Raw genomic sequence first — 16,050 nt, 5'->3', positions numbered from 1 at the left:
GCGTAAAAATGAAAGCTGAGGCCATGTGATCTTAAAAGCTGACCAAGTGGGAACATGTAAATGCTGAAGAGCAAGGGGCCCAGTATTGAGCCCTGAGGGACACCAGACTTGACAAGACCAATTTCAGACCTGTACCCATTGAGAGAGACAAAGTGACAGCGATCAGTGAGGTAAGACTTAAACCATTTGAGGGCAGTGTCAGAGACTCCAAACACAGTCTCGAGACGAGAAAGCAAGATGTTATGGTCAACAGTGTCAAAGGCAGCACTGAGATCAAGAAGGATGAGTATGGAAAGAGAACCAGAATCAGAAGCTGTTCACAGCCCACATCACAGAGCTGCTGTAGTTTAGTCAGTTCAGCAACCCAGGTAGGAAGAAATATCCAGAGCCCTATTTTTACATATTTACCCGAACACTAAAAATATATTTGTTTTTACTGGATTCAAACTGCTACACTTCAAATTAACAAGCAGGTGTCTGAGAAGACACAAAGCCGAGGAAAAAGAAGTCTGGTTTGTGTTACAGCTCTAGGACGGTTTTTTTTTAAGCTAATAGGCAAGCAGTCAAGTGAAGCCTGTCATAGGGAGGAACGCTGCCAGCTCATTTATGGACTAAACTCAACAGATAAATTCTATTCACTGCAGGCATCTTTAAAGCCTTCGGCCCACCTCATGAAGTCCAGGATCAAGAGAGGCTTAGGGCTCACATTAAAATAAGACCGTGACAGCGACTCTTGTGAGGGGAGGCCAAAGTTCTCAAACTTTTCCAAAACAGTTACCGTGCTGTTCCACACTGGTCTCCTACAGCCTCTTTCTAGTGTGACAGCGTGGGTGGCTGGGCATTTCTGCATGTTAAGCAGGGCATTTTCTACATTGCTGATTCCGAACGTCAGGGAACGTCTCGGCAGTGGATGAGTCCATCTGCCTAAATCTGCTCTAACAGGACTAGAACAGCACCACTCCGAACTGTATTTCTTGAACGCAGCACGTGTGCCGCGAGATCATGCATGATAATGGTTGTTAACCAGAGCGTAGCCATCCAATAACATGATAGCGTAGCTGAACAACACATGTGGCAGCTGCCATGCAAACACCATTCTCTCGCGTATTATAACAGGTGCTGCATTTGTAACTCACAGGGTGCTGGGGATCAATGTGAACAGGAGGGAGTGGATGTATGAAGGGCAACGCAGGTTCCAGAACACTTCACTGCGATACGCACCTCACAAGCAAGGCACCAGTGCAGGGTCAAGCTATTGCTGTCAATAACATGAGAAGTAACACAGTTTATAGATAGTTTATAGTTAGTAACTTTAAATGCCTTCAATAATCTGTCTGTGGTGGACATTTGTTTAAATTGATCATTGATGATGGTCTGTGATCAATGTGCTCCCTTTAGCCATTCATCTATTTTCTAACCACTTCTTCCACTTCAGCGTCCCAGGGGAGCCAGGGCCTATCCTGGCAAGCAATAGGTGCAAAGCAGGAGACCCTCTGGATGGGATGCTAGTCCACTGCAGGGCAGACAGACTCACACTCACACTCACACTCACACCAGGGCCAATGAACCTGTCAGTATGTCTTTGTACTAAAGGAGGAAAACCTGGAAGAAATCCAAGCACCACACAGACAGTACCCATGGAATCGAACCCAGAGTCCCAGAGCTGCTAGGCAGCAGTGCCTACCACTATGATACTGTACCACTCGGTGTCCCCTTCAGCTTTTACAAAATACTAGGTGCAGCTAAATCATGCCTGGGCTCGTGCACGTTCCACAACCCTTTACCTGAGCAGAGGTCACGGATCATGTTCCCAAGTCCTCAAACGGTTTCCAGGGAGCCTACCTTTCTCCACGTCACGCTGCCCAGAGCAGTTTCTTCCATGATTAGCTCCGTGTGTCTGGATTGATGAAATTCAAACTGTTCAGTAGTCCAAACACTCAGAAGTCCTTGATGTTGATTACCCAGATTAACATCGTCTTGATGAACCTTCGGGGGCTTCTCACTCCTCATTTTGTTCCTACCCATCAGCGACCACGTCAGCAGCACAGCTCACAACCGCCTGCTGGCTTCTAGAGGGTTTAACAGTTTTCAGAAGCAATTGTTCTGGTAGTGCGTCTGTATATTTTACTGCCTGTTTGCCATTTGTACACAAATGGGGTTAAAAATGCACAATTAAAAAAAGCCTTGAGAGGTCCTGGAGGGTGGACAGTCTGACACTGAGCACGTTCTGGCTCAAAAGAAGCACAGATTACAAGCAGGAGTCTTTGTTTTAAGTGCTGCACAGTAAATGATTCATCGCTCTGATTCCTACAGCAAGCCCTGCACCAGTACAACTGACATCAGCTCCAAGTGTAGAGGCAGTAGGCAACCACAGGGGTCGCTATTGAGCGGCAGGGGGAGGAGATCTTGACTCAGGCTCTGAAGGCACAGAAGTAGTGGGATGCCACTGTGTACACCGCCCCGGTCCTAGCAGAGATATCTGGATTACAAAGGGCTTCAGCCAGCATTAGATCCAGCGCCTTTCCACAGCAGTGAGTCCCAATCTCCACCAGGCACTGGAAAGCTTGCAGCAATGTCCATGGGCTCCTCCAGATCAATGCTACTTCTCCCTTGAAGCCAAAAGGCAGGGAAGGAGCAAGAATGGCCAGAGTCAGACCTGCAAGAGTCCTTATTACTCCTTTTGCCATTTCAGAGGCTGTAGCAGAGAGCCCAGCTGATTAAACAGGATCAACGAATTTCAACCTGGGCAGATATAAAAACAATGGCAAAATATTCCACATCGTCAACCATCAAAAAAAAAAACAACAGACACAGGAGACATCACTACAGCATAACCCAACAATCAGCAGGGATACAGTGGACCCCTTCGCAGTGACCTTAGGCCTAGATTTCTAATTGAACTAATTAGAGGTCTTTCAGGCAGCTTTCACATTCCACACATTCTCGTGCTCAGGAGTCTGGGAAGAGCCTGTGTGCGGAGCTGCACTGAACACAGTGCTGCTTTCAGCAGCAGTGTCTGCTATGTAGGAGACGGGTGAACACTCATTTCTGCACAGCTGTTTTGAGGCAGAACACGACGACAGTTGTGCAACATGGCTACGAATGCAAAAGGCAAGAATAACTGCATGACACTATGCTGCACGGGAGGCACACAGACTAAACAGGATCAGCTCACAGAGTACGCGCTCAGGTGCAGGATGCAGTACGCGCTCAGGTGCAGGATGCAGGCTGCCTGTGGTCCACACTTCTTTTGGGCCTTGTGCGGTATTGCTGTGCGATGGACATCCACGCCGACAGCCGGACTTCACACACGTCAGTGCTAACATGGGCGCCGAGACCAGGTTGTCAGCCGTATCAGAAACATCATGATTCCGTTTAAAAAAACTAAGCGGCTGATAGCCACACCAGATAAAACGGATCTGATAACAACCGCTTCCTTCCTGCAAAACCCCTGGGTTGCGTCTGGTATGAGACCTTCTCGGTTTTCGTCTGCCTTTCCTTTTCTCTTGGTTGGGAGAAAAAAAAAAGAAAGAAAGGTTTCCAAAGAAACTCAGCTTGGCTGTAACTGGAAGTGGCCACAACCCAGGGTCCTAAAAGGTTGCAAAGCCACAAAGTAGAAAAAAAAATCAATATTCCTCATTGCTACAGGCGGACGAAGTGCAAATGAGCCCTGACTCGGGCCTGCGGCAAGGACTAGGCTGTCATCACACAGGGCTCTCCATGTTCAGTGTTTCGAGATGTATGTCCAGCATGGCGCTCTTCCAAACCAGGATCATTCCTTCATTGCCAATCCGCCTTGCACACAGACACACGGAGGAACCTCCCTGCGCGTTTTTATGCAGGGGTCAAACAGACGCATCGCCACGAGCAAAACCCTCCCCCCCCCCAAGACGAGCCAATGAAACGCTTTGGACCTTCCAGCGCTAGGAGTTAAGGAGGGTGTTCACGTTACTCTACCGCCGCTCACTCCAGAGACGGGGGAGGAGGCCCCTCCTGCACAAAGCAAACAAGCTGACAGACCCATGAGAATGTCATGGTGCTCTCACAAGCTTCTTGGAGTGTTCCTCTTATTATTTTGGTCCAACTCTGACCCTCCTCCCCCCCCCTCAAACCGACATGCTGGGAGACAGCTGACATCACTGTCTGTTGTTGACTCCAGCAGAGAAAACAAGTCTGGAGTCCTGAGAGCACTGCCAGGCCCCGAGGCAAACAGCCAGCCCTGCCCTGGTGCCCTGGACTGTGTCCTGATGTTTGTCTGCAGCCCGTCTCGCACACTCCCTTAGCAAACTGCTCAAACACACACACACACACCTCCTTCAGGCTCTGCAGTCACTTCTGCTTCCCTCTTCTTGTCTAGTTCCCTCGCGCCCCCACTCCCTTGTGGGGCTCTTAGTGTCGCGCAGCGGTTCAAGTCTGTAAGAGCTGCCATTTCCCATAAGGCAGAACAAGCTCATCAGGAGAGCACGCTCTGTCATTGGGTCTGACCTGGACCCCTTGGAGGCAGTGGCTGAGAGGAGAATGATGTCCAAACTAGAGGCAATCATGGACAACTTCTCCCATCCCCTCTATGACAGGCTTGAAGAAATGAAGAGCACGTTCAGCAATAGACTGATTCATCCACGGTGCGACAGGGAGCGCTACAGGAGGTCATTCTTGCCTTCTGCCATAAGACTGTACAACACATCCACCTTGCGTCTGGGCAGAGGCAACATCGACAGTGACCTGTTTCTGGACTGAACGCATCTACACATCTACTGCTACATCTGTTCTCTTTTTCTTTTTCTTTTTCCCATTTACAACCGTTTTTTGTGCAATATATGCCAGGGACCTGTGCAATACATTTATATCTATATTTATATCTATATTTACATCTATATTTATATTCATATGTGTGATACGATTTTTCTGTGTACTATTCTGTTCTAGTTTGTTCTTTGTGTGTCCGGACTGTGAGTAACTCTTGTATGGTATTGTATGTATTGTACTATTATTATATAATTCGTTACACTGTGGCTGTGTTGTGTGTGTTAAGTTGCTGTTGCACTGCAATTTCCCTCACGGGATCAATAAAGTATCTATCTAATGCTTCTCACTCTGGGGGTTTCCTTCATTAGACCAGGTGTCTTTTCCGGCACTAGAGTCACCCTGAAAAGTGTTACAGCCTGTCATCGCTCTGATAAGCCAGACAATTGCAAAGAAGACGTATGCAGGTCAAACATTAAGGAACCAGTGCTGTTCTCTCAGAGACACAGAGAACTGGAGAGACACCAGGAGTAGGTTTGTAGAGATTACGCTAACAAACTTTCCAGTTACTGGAAGCACTGGCTAATACATAAAGGAAAAGACAAAAAGCTAGATTGGTTGTGTTGGGCTTTTCTTCAAAAGGTGGTTTATGTTGTTTGTTTGAATTAAATCGGGTGTCTACAGATAGGCCTGTAAATTTGAAAGTATCAATTTCAGATTGTGAAAAAAATAAATAGAATGGTTTTAACCCCAGTATGCCATATTAGAGAAAGAGTTGGAGTTTATCTGACGTTAGAAAGGGCAGCACTGCAGTACTGAAACACAACCTCTCCTCTGAACCATAAAGTACTGATGCTCCAGCTGCTCATCAACGAAGTAATCAGAAGAAAATAACTTCAAAACTATACACTAGTATTGAATAAATGAAAACAAAGATTCAACAGAATATGTTAAAAGAAAATGAGAATACAATATCTTCTAATCAGTGGATGAACATATGCAAATTTCAACAAACCTCCAGAAGTTCACATACATGGAGAAACTTCTACTGGTAAAGAACTTAATTCATTTTTTAATCAGGCCTAAAATACAAGTTAAACAAAAGGAACATCACAAATGCCACTTCACAGTATTGGAGGTTACGTGGAGAGCAGGTAGCAAATCACACAAATATTCAGGTACTGCCTATAGATACACCAATATTCACAATTGTTATACATAACTCTTAATAAAATAGTTAATTTAATGATACCTTTTGAATTCTCAGTTATGCACCAGGAAAACTTTTCAGCTGATCACATTGAACCAAAAGAACCAAAAGACAGAAATAATTTATGAATTCTTCTAGCTGCAAGTAAAAAAAATGATGACAATAAAAAGGCTCATTAAAGAACAGGGGATTGATATTGTGACTGAGATTTGTAATGGAACGGTTGAACAAATATTGTTTAACCGGGGAAACATTAATGTCTCCATTAAGACCTCATCTCACTTTGTGAAGTAAAATGATATAATATTTAGTGCCGAACTTTATGTCTTTCTTTTAAATTGTTTTTGTCAATGCAGATTTGAATCAGTTATGTTTCTGTATATAACCCCACTGTCAATACATATAAATAGCTATACATTTAATATTTTACTCGTAAATGGTTTCTTTAATAAATAATAAGTAAAAAAAGTACTGATGCTCACTTTCAGCTGACTAGGACAGAAATTTTAAAGTCTTGACAAAATCAAATGATTTTCCAATTAGCTTGGATAATAACAGTGACCGAGTATCCAGTGAGGATTGTAAATTCACTAGAAAACCACCTTCAAGCCTCAAGAGTTAAGCAAGGCTGGGCCTAGTCAGTACCAAGATAGAGGATCTCCAAGGAAAACGCGGCTGTTTCTGTAAGAGATGCTAGTGGACCAGCAGGAGGCGCTCCCCCCCTTTGGACCTGCATTTCCAAAACCAGTGCCCAAGTATGGAAACCTGGCACAGGGTGATGCAGGAGGCTATGATCCTTCACATGGGACATTAAATAAAGGTAATGACTGCGTGGACATCAAAGAGCTCATGGAATGGAAGAGTAGGGGTGGCAGCCCCAGAGTCCGGGATCCCACAGTCGAGCTTTCCAAACGTTCTCCTTTAATACCCCCTGGTGAAGAAACTTCCCAGTCCCCCTCCGATCTGCTGCGTAGTGGGCCTGCAGGTGCAGAACAGAGCAGGCGGGAGCAGAACTTCAGTGTCTCTAACAGGGAGGGCAGTATAGGACTGTGGAAAGGGGGCTGAACCACCAGAGGTCGATGTTGAGCCAGTCCCAGACGGCCATTCTCGGTAGGACAACAGGGAACTGGCTGCACCTGGGGTCACCAGTTCTCTATAAAAGGCCTCACAGAGGAGACAGAGGTTGTCTTAGCAGACCCGCACAGACATTTTGGACGGTGAGATTCTCTGGGGGGAAATCTTTACAAGTTTCGGGTAGGTTAAAAGAAAGGACAAGACCTACCTATACTTGGTTGCCATGCCAGCCGGTAAGAAAGAAGACAGGCAAGAGTGGACTGGCCTAAACGCGATGGACCAGGTGAGGCATTTCCACACCTGCTCGTGGAGTGAAACCGTGATTTCAGAGGCTGAAGTTTTACATCGGGGTGGTGCCCTCGTCTGTTTGGTTTCCTATTTTAGAGATGATTTTGTGTGCCTTGCTATGCTACCATCTCAGGGGCATCTGTTACAGTGGTGAAGGAAGTGGGTACCTGCCATATTAAAAGCATTTTCAGATCTTTCTGGATGAACAGCGCCACATCAATTATTCACTTCTGTATGCACACGCAAAAGCCCTGTGGTGGGTAAAGATGGCTCAGGATAAGATGGTATTCTAGCTTCCTGCATCCTCGGAGTTGCACTTATCATAATCCCTTCCTGTCTTTCAAAGCTCACTCTTTCCTCTTCCTCCCCTGTAGAACAGCTGGGATGTCTCCATTCTGTTTGTTTTTGCCTATTGGGTGCTCTCTCTCTCTCTGGTCTTTCATCTTCTCAATTCAATTCAATTCAAGGTGCTTTATTAGCATGACCGATGGGTACAATCAGTGTTGCCAAAGCAAATAAAAATAATAAAATTAACATAGAACAAAACAAAAAATAGAAGTAAAATAAAATCTACAGACATGTTACAGACATTTACAACAAAGACATATTATATAATATTGACATATACTGTAGGCGGCTGGAGCATTATTGGGAGACGGACTCACTGATCCTCAGGCTGTGACAGGAGATCACATACTGGGCTGCCAGATCAACTGAGTTCCCTCCTCCCTCTCCCAGTAGGATTGGGACCTGTTGTGGTTTTGGCAGGTGTGGGAACTCTGGGATTAGATTTCTGAATTTCGGGAAGAATGTTTCTCTAATCCCAGAGTATCTGTCACAGTGCAGTAGGAAGTGCACCTCTGTCTCTATTTCTCCCTGCTGGCAGTGGGAGCACAGCCTGTCCTCTCTGGGCAGCCAGGTCTGCCTGTGTCGCCCAGTTTCTATGGCCAGGTTGTGGTCACTGAGCCTGTACTTCGTCAGGGTCTGTTTCTGTTTGTTATTTTTTATTTTGGTCAAATATTCAGCTAGTGTGTATTGTCTGTTTAAGGTTCTGTAGCATTCCAGTTTATGTTGTGTTTGTGTGTGTGTGTGTCCCAGTGTGTGAGATATTGCTGTTTGATCTGTGCTGTGATGTGGTTGAGTCTGGGTTGTGGTGCTCTAGCAGTGCTGTCCTGAGGCTGGTTAGTGTTGGTGTGGTTCAGGTCGGTGAGCCTCAGGACCAGCTGGCTCAGGGGGCTCTGTTTTGGGCTCAGCTCTTGGCTCAGCAGGGCTTTGTGGTGGTAGGAATTTTGGTCACTGTTTTTTAGGTGTAGCCAATACTTTAATATTCTTTTCTGTATGTTTATCAATAGTGGGTACTGGCCTAATTCGGCCCTGCACCCGTTGTTAGGAGTTTTTCTCTGCACACGGAGGATGATTCTACAGATCTCCATGTGCAGAGTTTCTGTGGGGTGTTTGTCCCATTGGGTGTAATCCTGGTCTGTGAGGGGACCCCACACTTCACTGCCGTATAGGGCAATGGGTTGGATTACACTTTCAAATATTTGGAGCCAGATTCTTGTTGGTGGGTTGATGTTGAAGAGCCTCCTTCTTATTGCGTAGAAAGCCCTGAGTGCCTTCTCCCTCAGTGCCTTCACTGCCAGGTCAAAACTCCCGGAAGAGCTGATGGTGAGACCGAGATATGTGTAGCTGGATGTGTGCTCCAATGTGTTGTTGTTCAGTGTGAATTTGTACCTGTTTCCCTGAGGTCTGGCTTTCTTCTGGTAAACCATAACTCTGGTCTTGTCCAGATTGACTGTCAGTGCCCAGGTCTGACAGCACTGCTCCAGCAGTGCCAGGTTCTGCTGCAACCCCTGTTCTGTGGGCGACAGCAGGACCAGGTCATCTGCGTAGAGCAGGAACTTGATTCTGTGATTTCTATTTGCTTGAGGGAGATTTCTTCTCCCTCAAGCAAATAGCACACGCCTCTGTAAACAACAGGGCAATATACCTGTGTGTGAGGCTGATTCACCTGTCTTTCCACACTGCCTGCACTAAGTAACAATGGAGCTGGTCACAGTATTATGAACACAAGAAGCTGTTCCTCAGGCAGACTGTCTGAACTGCAGTGAAGGCGTTTTGTAAAAACGTCTACTGTCTCTGTCAGCGGGTCACTAATCTTCACCTGCCTCCACTGCCCTCTTACCTAGAGTGCTTTGGCATCCACTTTAGGCCTCTGCTCTCTTATTTTGTCTGCTGTGCGCTAGCAACCCTTGTGAACTCTGCAAAGCCCCTGGGTCTAAGGCAAAGAACAAATGCTGCAGGAAACAAAAAGCTGCAGTTTACTCAATACGCCCGACACTGAACTCTCTGAGTCATGCTTTCAGAGGGACTGAGTGCAAACCCTTGCCTAATTCGACCCAGCAGGCAGCAGTCCTTTCACTCACGGTGTGTCACGATTATCATCACCACATCACTTTTACTGAGCACTTATACAATTCAGGACTGCAGGGGAGCTGGAACCTATCACAGAAAGCAATGAGTGCAGGGCAAGATACACCCTGGACAGGATGCCAGTCCATGGCAGGGAGCACACCAACACACACACCAGGGCCAATTTTCGCAGAAGCCAATTAGCCTACCAGCACGTTTTTGGACTGTGTGAGGAAAGCAGTGCGCCTGGGGGAAACCCACACAAACACAGGGAGAACATACAAACTCCACACAGACAGCACCTCAGGAACTGAACCCAGGGCCCACGGCACTCTGAAGCAAACAATGCTAACAACCGATCCACCATGCAGCCTGGATCGTGATTATTAAGGATGGAAACACTGGACCCTTTGTAACTCGTTTTTTTCTTGCTTATGACTTGTTTTTATTTGATTTATTTTGTGTATCCCATTGTAAAAACACTGCACACGAGGCTGGTTCTCTCATGCTGCCTCATGCCCCTGTGGGTTTTGATTAATAAAGGGCTGTAAAATTGTGCAGCTCTATGAAAATGTAACAGCAGTGCACAAAAAGCAACACAACATGCTCCCGAGTGAAAACAGTGACAAATGTATCCCTCAGTAAAGTCAAGGTGCAATCTTCCTGCTCCCCATCTGGGACAGGGTATGGCTCAGATACGATTAACCTCCATTCCCTGGGGCTGGGTGTTTGATTGGCCCTGGGCTTCGATCTCCTGACCTGTGACAGGCCCGGAACAAGAATGAATGATAATGATTTCTCTGCCGCTGCTTCTCAGGTGCCAAACACCAAAGCTCGTTTGTCGAGAAGAGAACCTCACATTGCTTTGTCCTGGCACCACTGCTGAGGTCACCCACCGTCCAGGGCAGAGGTGATGCCCAAGCGACTGGCTGCTGTCCCCTCGTGCTTGACTGCACGCGTTTCTGAGCTCTTTCACATTTCCACTCTGAACAGAGAGAGACGCAGTGGGTACAGGCAAGTCCCTGTGTCAACTGACCCACTCAATTCACTCTAATGAACATCTCACCATCTTCAGCCCATTAAGCCTCTAACTTCATATCACACCAAGTTTCTGCTTCACAAGTATGGAAGATGCACGATTCTCAACCGTGCAAATTAAACTGACACATTTAAAAAACATTCCAAACACTTCAGGACGTAAAACACAGATCACTTTCATTACGGAGACACTTGTACCACCCAGACTAACAAGCCTAACATTTTGCTATCTCCGATCAGACCTGATGACATCAACAAAGGCTGCTTTGATATCTGCTCTCTGACAAACCCTGACAAAGTTTAACACCACGCCAGAGTCGAGGCCTTTTGGGTTATGAATATAAAAGAGGCTGTATGACAGTCAACATGCAGCACATTGCTGGATACCTCAGGAGGCATGACTCTTAATGAACCTGTACTCCTTAGATCTATCCTACTGTACTCGTGCTGCAGTCCAGGTGCCACACTGAATTCTCTTTCCTGCCTCGGCTTACACAACCTGGAGAAGAGCTGCCAGCACACTCCAGGCGATTGTGGGCGCTGCACAGGGGCAATGTTACTCCAGCCCTCACAACTGGCAGACCACTGAAGCTCAGCAGGTGTGAGCCTGGTCAGTACCTGGATGGGAGACCTCCTGGGAAAAACTAAGGTTGCTGGTGGAAGAGGTGTTAGTTGGCCCAGCAGGGGGCGCTCACCCTGCAGTCTATGTGGGTTCTAATGCCCCAGTATAGTGATGGGGACACTATACTGTAAACAGGTGCCGTCCTTTGGATGAGACGTAAAACCGAGGTCCTGACTATCTGTGGTCATTAAAAAATTCTAGGGGTAAGGGGGTAACTCTGGCAAAATTTCCATTGGCCTTTACCTATCATGGCCTCCTAATAATTCCCACCTATGAATCGGCTTCATCACTCTGCTCTCCTCCCAACTGATAGCTGATGTGTGGTCAGTGTACTGGTGCACTATGGCTGCCGTCGCATCATCCAGGTGGGGCTGCCCACTGGTGGTGGTGGAGGGGAGTCCCCATTACCTGTAAAGCACTTTGAGTGGAGCGTCCAGAAAAGGGCTATATACTGTAAGTAATTATTATTATTATTATTCTCTCACCTTGCCTTCTCTGATCCCTGTGTATTCAAGTGCTCACCTTCACCCCTGTCCCCAGCTGTCCCAAGCACGGTGTGTCCTACCAATCACCTGCTCTTACATCACTGCCAGCTGCTGAGCACGCTCAGAGACTGCAACAGAACGCACTTCAGATCACTCCTGACGAACTGAACGCTCCTCTCTCTACCATCTACTTTCTAACCTTTCTAGTGTCACAACATTTGTTGTCTATAAAAAAAAGACAAAACTATAGCTAAGACTATTCTTACACTTCTCTACAAAACATTCAGTGAAAGTGTCTTAACATACTGCTTCACTTGTTGGCTTGGCGACATACTGTAAGTACCGGTAATTGTAATAGGCTGGTAAGTTAGTGAACATAAAAGGCAAAATAATCGGGAATAATCAAGTCAACTTAAGCATCCTTTACAAACAGAGGGTGACTAAGAAAGCCAAAACCATCAAGCGTCTCACCCCCTCGACTGCGAAATTACACTTCTCCCATCTGGGAGATACCTCTGTGCCCCCAGGTGTAAAACCTACAGACTCAGGAAACCTTTCATTCCCACTCTTAAACAATGCAAAGTAACCTTGTCTCTTGTTTCTTTTCTCCTGTAACAAGACTGTATTCTCTTCCCTTTTGATGATCTTTATTTGTCATTGTGTTGTGTCTGACTGTGCCGTAAAACAAATTTCCTCCAGGGGGCAATAAAGCTTGAATTGTACTGAACCGCTTCCTCCAGTTCAGGGTCGCGGGGCAGCTGGAAAGCAGCGGGTGCGAGGCAGGATACACCCTGGGCAGGACACCAGTCCATCATAGAGCACACAGACACGCACACACTCACACCAGGGCCAGTTTTCCCAGAAGCCATCCAACCTACCAGGATGGTTTGGACTGTGGGAGGAAACCAGATTACCTTGAGGAAACCCACACAAACACAGGGAGAACATACAAACTCCACACAGATAGCATCCCGGGTCCTGAGTTGAAGCCGGGGCTGCAGCACTACAAGGCTGCAATGCTAACCACTGTGCCTCCCTCTTATCTCTCTTACGCATTTCTTTTCAAAGCTGATAAATGATCAGTTTAAAAATATTGTTATTTTTTCCATGTCTGTAAATCTTGTGAAAAAGAGCAGGTTTCGGGATTCTGTTTCTTATGTGTGCGGCGTGACACTTGACTTCGCCAACTGTTCATAAGCTGCAGGAGAGCAGGCTGACTTCCCACCTCTTTTCCACTTTCGCCAGCTGATTCTGAAACATTAACAGCACAACAAATCACCACAAACTTACACTTCAGAACGGGACCTTGTCTGTTACAGTAAACATTCTGTGTTACTGTTAACTGTTAATTCGTTTGATAAAAAAAAAACACGAATTCCACTTTTACATCTCTTGTGAAATGATTATTGATATGATTTCTACCATATTGACTCTTAAAGACCGTGATTTTGGAGATGATTGTACTCAGTATTATTCATTGATTGATTGATGATTGTCAGTATTATTTATCAATCATTGTCAGTATTATCAATCATTTTACATTGCTCGGGTTCAGGTAAGTATTACACTGTTGATCTTTTTTTAATATTACCATCCAATATTTCCCATAATTATCATATACGTAATAAACAACATAAGTAATAAAACAGGAAATATACACCTACAAAAAAAAGCACTGCTGCTCTTTTGGGAGAATCCAATCTTAATAAAAACCCATCACATAATGCCAATCAACTTTAGTCAGCACTCTGTGTGGACTTGGGAAGTCCCCAAGGCAAGCTTGTGAGAGGGCTGGACTGTGGGAACACGCAGTTCTCCTGCTTGGAAGAAAACCACTGCTTTCATTCATTTCCATCCAAGTCAGTCAATATCTTCCTCATTTCGCGCAGAACTGATCTTCCCAAGTTGCTTCACTGTCAGAACGTCTCTGGTGTTAACGGGCCAGTTAAAGCCGAAGTATACTGCTGCACAGAAGAAATGCTGTGCTTAGAATCTAACTGATTTCCAGTTAAATTATTTAAATCAAATATTTTTAACACGTAGCAGAAAAAAAACACAATGCAAACAAAATTACAGATCGAAGAAACAGGGTTTTTCATGGGTTCAGCATGAATTGTGACATTCTGCTGATGTGCAGGCTCGTTCCTCCCGAAATTTCTCGTTCTACAGCTTCCTGAGTGTGGAAACTATTACACAGGTGGATCAGACAGGTCCTGGGCCTGTGTAGTGATCAGCCTTGCACGATCTGGCTTGTCTCCCTCAGAGCCTGGTTTCTCTGACCTGGCCTGCCGATTGGCGAAGCAGAACTTATTCCTCAGGCAACTTCACTCACAGAGCAGCATTTTCAGTCATGCCAATGGCAAACACGTACAGTATATCAAACTGAGCAGGTCCACAGCTTTCTCAGTCTTGCAGTAACTAAAATGATCAAAGACTGTTAACATTGATTCTTGATCAGCTCATTCCAGCAAATTTAAATCCACTGGAATTAAACATTGAGCACTTAAAACATTAGACACTTAGTGAATTTCATGCCATCACATGACCTAAGTTCATTATCTTATCTCAATACACTTATCTGTTCGCTCCTTAAAATTCAAATAACGTTATGCATGTGTCTGATAAACTAACGATGCAAAATTTGACTTGTATTTTCATTGTGCATTCGTTTGTATTATCACATTGACAGCAGTGCTATCACCCTGATCTAGTCAGATCTCAGAAGCTAAGCAAGCTGGGCCTGTTCAGTGGTGACACGGTGATGTAGGAGGTGCCAGCATTCTAGTGCAACATTAAGCCAGTCTAAGTCCGAACTACCTGGCCAATAAGGACCACATGACACTCATTGTAAGAGTAGGGTTATTAGCCCTTGTGTCCTGGATAAATTCCACTTTCGAGCCTGCACAAACTAGCCCTCCTACAGCTTCCCCTTAATGGCTGAGAGAAAACGAATGGATGCTGTGTGTCACCCAGGTGGGGGCTGCACTGTAGTGGTGGATGAAGTGGGTCCCTTCTGTACATTAAGTGCTTTGGGATCCTTGGTGGTGACCAATATTATATAAACATGAAATTAGTCCTCCCTTTCAGAGATCCAGACTCCTCTCCCCATCTTGTATTTCAAACCGCAGGTATCCGAATTTAGGGCAACTCTCCTTGAGATTTCACTCTGACGACAGAAGCGGAGGGCTCGTCACTGTATACCTCACAAGGGAGAGGAAACAAAAAAAAGTACTGGAATCGTATTTTCTAAAGTAGCTGCTCCAAACACTCTGAAGTTTTCAGAGTGCCTTACTCTAAACAGTGTTATACAGATGCCTTTTCTGCAACACTGGGAGCTGGAGTCTATCCTGCCAAGAATGAGCGCAAGGCAGGGTACACCCTGGAAGGGACACCAGTCCATCACAGTCCTGGCACACACACCAGGGTCAGTTCTCCCAGAAGCCAAGCCACCTACTAAAATGTCTTTGGAATACTGAAGGCAACTGGGGCACCCAGAGGAAACCTACACAAATATGGGCAGAACACACAAACTCCCCGCAGACAGCGCCCCAGGTCCGGAACTGAACCCAGAGCCCCATTTTATGAAGCAGCAGTGCTCAAGACTGTGCCACCATACCACCCCACTTTTTTTCTCATTTGATGAATAACACACCTCACCCAATATGCCAACATATTGCTTTTCAGGCCTCAAAAGTAAACAAATTAAACCACCTTAAGTGACAGACCAGACATTTTGGGTCATTTGTTCTCCACCCCTGGTAAGGGATGTGAAGATTAGCATGGCTGAGTATTTCTGAGTCACTGCAACTCAACGGAGCCTGCAGTGCTCTACTAATCTTCCACTACCATACCCTAACAGTCAACAAACACTTTCAATTTAACACACTTTTCTCAAAACGAGCTCTGGAAATCGACTTTTTCCCCCCCAACGCATTGCTGCAGTGCCAACTGCCTTCATGTGGAAAAGGTCTGGAGACAGGGGGGTTTCTGCGGGAGACCCTCACAGAGGGGGAACCCACAGCTACCGCTGGAACTGTGAAGACAGGGCACTGCTCCCGTCAGGCACAGGAGTAGGGCGATCCGATCTACAGCTGATCCCCCTCAGCCTAACTGACAGAAAGTGCACAAGGCAGGGTCACAGGAAAGTGCCCCCTGGGCATCACATTTTGCGTGGGCAA

General features: G+C 46.0%; 1 protein-coding gene across 3 annotated transcripts in view; it reads right to left on the bottom strand.

The window, feature by feature from the left end:
* bltp3a (bridge-like lipid transfer protein family member 3A) overlaps positions 1-16,050 on the bottom strand; it is a 50,327-nt gene that overhangs the window by 31,699 nt on the left and 2,578 nt on the right. Inside the window, exon 1 of one of the 3 annotated variants that reach the window (XM_015342151.2) lies at positions 1,843-4,040. The exons of the other annotated variants lie outside the window; for them this stretch is intronic. The gene's annotated coding sequence lies outside the window, so the exon portion shown is untranslated. Of the gene's footprint in view, positions 1-1,842; positions 4,041-16,050 lie in introns of those variants that run through there. 3 annotated transcript variants of the gene reach the window in all.

Source organism: Lepisosteus oculatus, chromosome 5 (assembly GCF_040954835.1).
Source record: "Lepisosteus oculatus isolate fLepOcu1 chromosome 5, fLepOcu1.hap2, whole genome shotgun sequence".
Lineage (NCBI taxonomy): Eukaryota > Metazoa > Chordata > Actinopteri > Semionotiformes > Lepisosteidae > Lepisosteus > Lepisosteus oculatus.
This window is presented reverse-complemented; position numbering and strand designations above follow the sequence as displayed.